The 7,653-nt window shown below is 45.2% G+C and overlaps 1 non-coding gene across 1 annotated transcript; it reads left to right on the forward strand.

The window, feature by feature from the left end:
* Positions 1-7,294: 7,294 nt before the first annotated feature.
* Positions 7,295-7,367, forward strand: TRNAG-ACC (transfer RNA glycine (anticodon ACC)). Its single transcript has one exon. It is a non-coding gene; the product is annotated as a tRNA-Gly (tRNA).
* The last annotated feature ends 286 nt before the right edge of the window (positions 7,368-7,653 follow it).

Consider the following 7,653-nt stretch of genomic DNA (forward strand, 5'->3'; position numbering starts at 1 on the left):
CGCTCGCCACAACTAGAGAAAGCCTGCGCAGCAACGAAGACCCAATGCAGCCAAAATAAATAAATAAAATTTAAAAATAAAAAAAAATAAAGTTTTATCTAGAATGACCTCCCTTCCATGAAGTCTCTCCAGACCTCCCTGCCTTTTGAACCCTCTTTGGTAATGTGTGTGTAGGTCTTCTCTAGCACCACAGCCTGCCTAAAATGATGTTTATTGGTATCTAGTCAAATTGCTCTTTCAAAGCAGGAGCTGTGTCGGATTCTGTCCACCCTTAGGAAAGGCCTTTAGCATGGGAAAGGCTTATCAACACTTGCTGAATTGAAATGGTGGGATGAATGTTTAAATCCAGGTGAAAAACACATAGAGAGACGGTCAAACCAAGATAAGAGTCATGCTGAGTTGAAACGTGACCTATCTTTTGGTGCATTGGGTATATTTTTCTATTTATTTCCTTGTTCTTGGCATTTGCTCTTCTTGGTTTGCTTTACCTATTAGCTTGATGAGCAATTTAAGTACTTGGTAATACACATTGAACAGTGCTGCATATCTGGCAAAGTTAATTTAACAACTGGCTTGGAGGAGGAAGATTAGACTGCCCCTTGGAGGTTGTTACTTAGCGTTTTCTTTCTGAGTGACAGTGTGTTTGTGGGGTGGTCACAGTTGACTGCTCTTTAGAGCTTCTCTTGAGAACATATGAAGTGGCAGATTACCAGTCTTCCTCTACACTTTCATCAGCATTAGCATTCCTAATGATTTTATCAATAGTAATTATTTTTTAAAATAAATTTATTTATTTATTTTTGGCTGTGTTGGGTCTTCGTTGCTGCGCGCGGGCTTTCTCTAGTTGTGGCGAATGGGGGCTACTCTTCGTTGCGGTGCGCGGGCTTCTCATTGTGGTGGCTTCTCTTGTTGCGGGAGCACGGGCTCTCGGTGCATGGGCTCCAGTAGTTGTGGCACGCAGGTTCAGTAGTTGTGGCTCACGGGCTCTAGAGCGCAGGCTCAGTAGTTGTGGTATCGGGCTTAGTTGCTCCGTGGCGTGTGGGATCTTCCCAGACCAGGGCTCGAACCCGTGTCCCCTGCATTGGCAGGCGGATTCTTAACCACTGCGCCACCAGGGAAGCCCAATAGTGATTATTAACGCCAAAAATTATAGCCTTGTATCCGTAGGGCATGTTATCTTTTGGCACTGTGTTTACAAGTTATGTGGCCTCCATTGCATCTTAAAACCCCATGACCAACAGAGTGCCTTAGCGACCTGTTATTCCAGATCATCTTACAAATAGTGGCTCAGCCGATATCAGAAAGCAGGTTTATTTTGTTTGTTCCTTTGTGTGTTGCCACTCAAAATGTGGCCCTTGGATCAGCAGCCCCTGAGTCACAGTTAGAAATGCAGATTCTCAGGCCCCATTCCAGACCTACTGGATCTGAATTTGAACTTTAGCAAGATCCCTGGGTGATTCCCCTGCACGATGAAGTTGGAGAACTACCTCTGTAGGTCCTAGACCAGGAATAACAGAAGGTGTGTTTTCAACCCCAGGGTTTGTACCTCGTGTGAGAGAGGGGGAGGGAGAGGACCAGAAGATGGGGGAGGGAAGAAAAACCTTAGGAGGACACTGGTCCCTCAAGAGGGATGAACACTCAGGTTTTGTGGAGGTGGGGCTTCCCTGTATATTTGCGGTAGCTTCACCCCATCACTTTGTATCTGCACTGAGGTTGGAGGTTAACTATTAAAAAAAAAAGAGAGGGGGGGTGTGTGTGGGTGTGTTGGGGCGGGGGGAGTGGTTGTCAGGCACCTGCACCCAGCTCTGGAGGATAAAGGACCTAGGCACGGAAGGAAAGCCCCTCTCCCGAGCCTCCTGGAGCGGCTCATTCCCAATATCTCTAGTTTCCGGACGCATTTCTCCGCCTCGCGTTTCCCTTAACACCACGAGCCGCTCATTGCATGCAAGCTATAGCTCCCGGCCTCCCGCTTTTTTGCTTCCTTCTCCGCGTCTGCGTCTCCCGCCCTCTCTCTCGGCCCCCGGTCGGCCCCTCCCTCGGCGCCGGCTCGCACCTCTCCCGAGTCCGGTGCACCTGAGGCGCGCGCGGGCGCGGGCCGCGTGCGGAGTGCCAGGGGCGCGCCGGCGGCCACCTCCAGCCCGCGCCCGGGTACCGCACGCCCGGCGTTCAGGGACCGTCCTCCGCCGCCGCCGCCGAAGCTACGGGCGGGCAGCCGTGCGCCCCGGGCACCGCCAGCCCCGGCGGCCGCTCCTTCCAATGCCAGGGCCGGGGCGCCGGGCGGCCGCCGGCAGGAAGATGAAGGGCTCGGCGGGAGGAAGGAGAGAAAAGCTGCTGGGCTCTCCGAAAGCTCAGCCCGGCCGCGGTAAGTTGAGCGCAGAAGAGGTGGCTCGGCTCGGGTGGTGGAGTTGGCGGGGGTGCTGGCCCCGGCGCTGGGGGGTGAGCCCCTGCGGGATGCGAGGCGCGCGGAACTGGCATCGGCACGGTCCGTCCCCGGGACCTCCAGTCCCCCGGGCCTCCAGCCCCCGGGACCTCCCCGCCCCACACGCTCCCCAACCCCCCCATCCGCGTGCCCTGTTCCATCCGTCCCCTCCCCTGCCTCTTGCCTCCTCTGCAACGCGCCCCGCGGACAGGTTGCGGGGCGGGAGTGGAGAGCGCGGAGCTTGAGGGTCTCCGGACACAAAGGCTGCCGAGGACCAAGGGGTCGGGGAGGCAGAGGAGGGGCGAGGGGGTCGGCCTGGTTCTGGCCATCGCCGTCGAGGGCTGGGCCACCGAGGCTGGACACCCCGCCGCGCGTCTCCTGTTGGTTGCGTGCGGGGCGCGCTCCCTCCTCGAGAAACCTGGCGAAGTTGTTGGGATAAGAAAGCACAGCGGGCCGGCTTCCTGATTGTCTTTTCATTTTCTTCCTTTCGCCGCGAGAAGCTATTGAGCTATGGGAAGCTTCTCTCCAGAGGCATTATTTTGACTTTTAGGGTGGGGTTGGGAGGCTGAGGATAAACCAGCGCCCCTATCGCCCTCCTGGGCAACGGGGACCGCGTTAGAAGTGAGAGCGCAGGGTGGGTGTACCCTGCGACTTCTTGCATTTTGGGAGAAGTTTTATTGTGTGTGCAGATTGGGGTCAGGGGAAAGCAGTTGCGCCCAATATGGTGTCACGCCTTGTGGAATGCCCAATTCCTCATCTGTCCCCCTTACAGTTCAGACTTGGCCGCATCACGTGCTTCTGGAGGCCGTGTTTATGTCTGCTTTAGCCTGAGCTGCGGCTAAAGTAAGGGGCAATGAGCTGTTCCTGGGTGTTTGAGTGTCTCCAAATTCTGGAACCGTAAACCGACGTAGGAGACTATTCTACATTCTGTAGGTGTAACTAAGGACCCTCGTGCTGGCGCTTTTCTATGACATTCCTGTGGTGCTTTCTGAAATGTGATGGGGAGATTTCTTTTGAGGCAAATGGTTAGTTGGTCTGTTAAACGTGGCTTTCACGTGTCCACTTAATTCTGATTCACCTTGTCCCCTGCAATCGACTGAAAGGTGTCTCTCCCTCTGGGTTTTCATGCCACCCTTGGCCTGTCCTGGCTAATTCAGTCACTATTCTCTGGTCTCTGAGCATGAAAGGCAAATATGGGTCATTTCAAATTATGTAGATTGATGCAGCACAGCGTGGCTGAAGTTTGATGCAATTTCTTCACGTTTCCTTCCAGATGTTCCTCAGAAATGAATTTTGGCCCTCTTGTCATGGAGCTAAAATATAGACTGGGGGAAAGGACAAATATCTTGAGTTAATGTATTATCTTAGATATATTTATTTATTTAAATTCTTTTTTAAAGTTTTTTTTAATTTATTTTTTTTTTGGCTGCGTTGGGCCTTCGTTGCTGCACGGGGGCTTTCTCTAGTTGCGGCCAGCGGGCTTCTCATTGCGGTGGCTTCTCTTGTTGCGTGCAGAGCACAGACTCTAGGCGCGCGGGCTTCAGTAGTTGTGGCACTCAGGCTCAGTAGTCGTGGCTCACGGGCTCTAGAGCGCAGGCTCAGTAGTTGCGGCGTGTGGGCTTAGTTGCTCTGCGGCATGTGGGATCTTCCCGGACCAGGGCTCGAACCCCTGTCCCCTGCATTGGCAGGCGGATTCTTAACCACTGCACCACCAGGGAAGTCCCTGTCTTAGATTTAAATAAATGAAGTTTGGAAGCTCTCTGGAGTAGGAGAAAGTGACCTGAGAGAGAAGTTAGGGCTTTTGGACTATTTTTGCTATATGACAAAGTGGCTGAAGGACCTCTGGGGTCACTTAATGATGATAATAATAATAATAATAATAGTAACAACAATAATAATAGTAACAGTGACATCTGACATTTGTTTCCTATTCACTGCACACCAAGTAGTGTATTAAAGGCTTTATTGGCCCTGCAAATACATAACAACCCCAAGAAGGCAGCACCTTTACCATCTCTACTTTGTGGATAAGGAAAGGGAGGCTTCAGAGATGTTAAATTTGGAAAAGTTCCAGAGTCAGTGTTCTGGAACCCCAGATTGCTGGACTCCAAAGTTGGTTCCATTAACAACTACATGACCTCTTTGAGACTCATTTGAAAAGTGAAAGGACAACCTAAGTTCTAAATCCCATGAAAAGGTAGTAAGTTGATGACAGTATCACAGATTGATTCATCCACAGCTATTTCAAATGTATTTTTAATGTAACAGAAATGTGGAACTCGTGACTTGAAATCAAGTGAAAATTGGGTGGCATTTATGTAATTCAGCCTGCCAGCTCTAGAGAGGACTAAATGCTGAGGTCTTGTTGTTTACCTTGATGATGTTCCTTCCTTGAGCCCGTTATTATAAATCAGTAATAGAACTAAATATATTATAGCCCTGCTCTTAGAAGTGTGTAATTTATAACATCAAACCTACCTTTGAATGACTCTGTAGAGTTATCCTGAGGTCTACCAGGACACTGTCCTATTTCAGCCAGCTTATAATTAATGTTTAGGTCCTAACAGGATGTTGAATTTCTGTTAAGAGATACTAGCAGCTTGTTTTAAAAATTCCTCTTTGTTTTCAGCGGTCTTTCCAAAACAATTACACCCCCTGCTGTGATTTGCTATTTACTAGGTGCAACAAAAGTTCAATAATGAAACATGTTTGCGATTCAACTGAAACATAGTGTTTCATCTATAATGACAACTCTGGCTAAAAGATTCACATCTAATCTAGGGCTTATTTTATTTGAAATTTAATTAAGACATTGAGTTTCTTATGGCAGTGCAAAGTGCATGCGGGTGACTGAGTACACATCTTCCATTGTTTTCTCCTAATCTCCAACTTTATAAATTCATTGCTTGTGAGTTCTTCAGATAAGTTATGTCAGTGCCTGTCTAAAGATTTTGAAGTTTTTAAAACTAAGAACAAGAGCAACAAAAATGTATTTGTCACGTTCCTTCACAAGCTGATATTATGCTTGTTCGGGGAATAGTGATGAATCACAGATCTGATTTGCCTGCACTTATGGAATTACCAAATAAAAGTGTATAAATCTATTGGGGCGCTATATTAATATGTTAGAAGTGGGAGCAGCTTTGGGAAATAGAGAATCTTTGAGGAAGATTTTACCATGTTTCATTGTATGGTACTTGCATGGTATCTTACTGTTTTCAAATAAAACTGTATTTCTCTGTACCAGCAAACTAATGGTTATTGCCATGTTTTCTCTTTTGTTTTAGGGTTACGTTGTGTTTTCTAGTAGTAACTTAACATTGCATGAAATATACATTTTTGTCTTTTGATATAGTTGAAGTCTTAAAAAAAACCATATTTTGCCAACTGAAAACAATACATTTCTGAATATGTAAGGGTTTTAGCAGGGGTATAAAAATAGAATAGTAATAATTTGCCTAGAGGTTTTGTTTGTTTTTTGAAATAATAAGGTTGTTATAGAGACTAACATATTTAACCTTAGTAGTAAAATATTGAAACTAATTATAAACTTGAATTGCAAAATACTTTATGATAGTGGGAGTCTTATAAATGAGTTAACCTTATAATTACATGAATATATGTCCTCCCATGTTTCATGATTTTTTAAGTTCAATATTTGCACAGTAAGACTAATAGTTTATTTGATAGTATTGGTGATTTGAACAATCACATCTCTGAAAAGTGATTTAAACTCCATAAGCATCTGTGTCACACTGATATCACAGTTTGAAGAAACTAATATTGGGGAAGGATTTGTAATTTTCAATATTTCAAGAGTTGAGAACTCAAGGTAGATGACACTTCTTAGTTTTTTGACAAGGGCTGTAAAGTGAGAGTTTGAATAAAATGAAGCCTGTAGGTTGACAATCAAGCAAGCACTTAAATAGCCTCTTAGGAGACCTAGATCAGCACAAATAGACCGCAGGCCGAAAATTCACGAGTATCATTAATCTTTTGACCAGTGGATAACACATTGGAGATCAATTTCAAAATTCCAGTACATTAAAAATGTATTCATTTATATCTTCTAGGGCCTACTAAAATTAGCGATCACTCCCCTTTCTGGAATAACCCAGCCTTAACTTAAAAAAAAAAAAAAAAAAACTGCAATGAGAAAGAAGTGTAAGGATATTGAGGGGCAGAGATGAATCAAATTCCTTCACCAAGTCTTTATTCCATTTAAAATGTGACTTTAATCCTATCTAGATAATTCTAGACCACTTTTAGCATTTTGTCTAGACTGAGTATGAGTTTTAAAGAGTATCTTACTCCTAACCTACTGATGCACTTGGAGAGGACACTAGAACACAGTTCTGGAATGGGATAGGGACTTCTAGACCACTTAAGGGCTTGGATTACTTTGCCTATAGTGTCATCCAAACAGGCAAGTGTGTAGCACTTCTAAACAGGTCCTTTAAGTGAGAGGTTTGCAGTGAAGGAGGGTTCTTACTTACCTTCTGTGTAGTTCTGTAGCCCATCTTTCAACAAACAGTACCAATCTTGGACTATCTTGAGTTTAGATCTATGTGTCTCCAGGAGAGGAAAAAAATTTTACTGTGGTGCAGTGTCAGGGAAATCCATGTGAGGATTTTCCTAAGGATCTCTCATCACATGGGGTCAGATGTTCTCGATTTAGTTTTTTTGTGATCTTGTCCTGTGTTCTGTTTTTATATCCAAGGAGTTATTCATTGCTGTCTTTATAATGTATTATTAAAAATTATTAGAGATTTCTTTTTCCTTTAACAATCTCTCATCTACCTTCATGAAATGAAAGGAAAGTGAATGAATGTTTCTATACTATCTTTACTTTCACTTAGACAGATGAATGGGACTTCCCTGGTGGTCCAGGGGTTAAGACTCTGAGCTACCAATGCAGGGGGCCCGGGTTCGATCCCTGGTCAGGGAACTGGATCCCGCATGCCGCAACTAAGAGCCTGCAGCCAAATAAATAAAGAAAAGAAAATAAGTCTCCCTCTCGGGGAGTCAAGCGATGTTATAAAACAAAAACAAAAACAGAAGAATACACAGGAAACTCCAAAAGGCATCTTAAAAAAATCGAGATTTTTAAAACTGCATTTTGTTGAGAACAACTTCTGAGAGTTAGTGTCTGTGTACCAAATCTATCCAGATTACCTAGAATTTAAGAATAAATGTTTCAAGTTCTGGGTTGAGTTCTCAGGTGTTTACATATT

This window comes from Eschrichtius robustus, chromosome 6 (genome assembly GCF_028021215.1).
Source record: "Eschrichtius robustus isolate mEscRob2 chromosome 6, mEscRob2.pri, whole genome shotgun sequence".
Lineage (NCBI taxonomy): Eukaryota > Metazoa > Chordata > Mammalia > Artiodactyla > Eschrichtiidae > Eschrichtius > Eschrichtius robustus.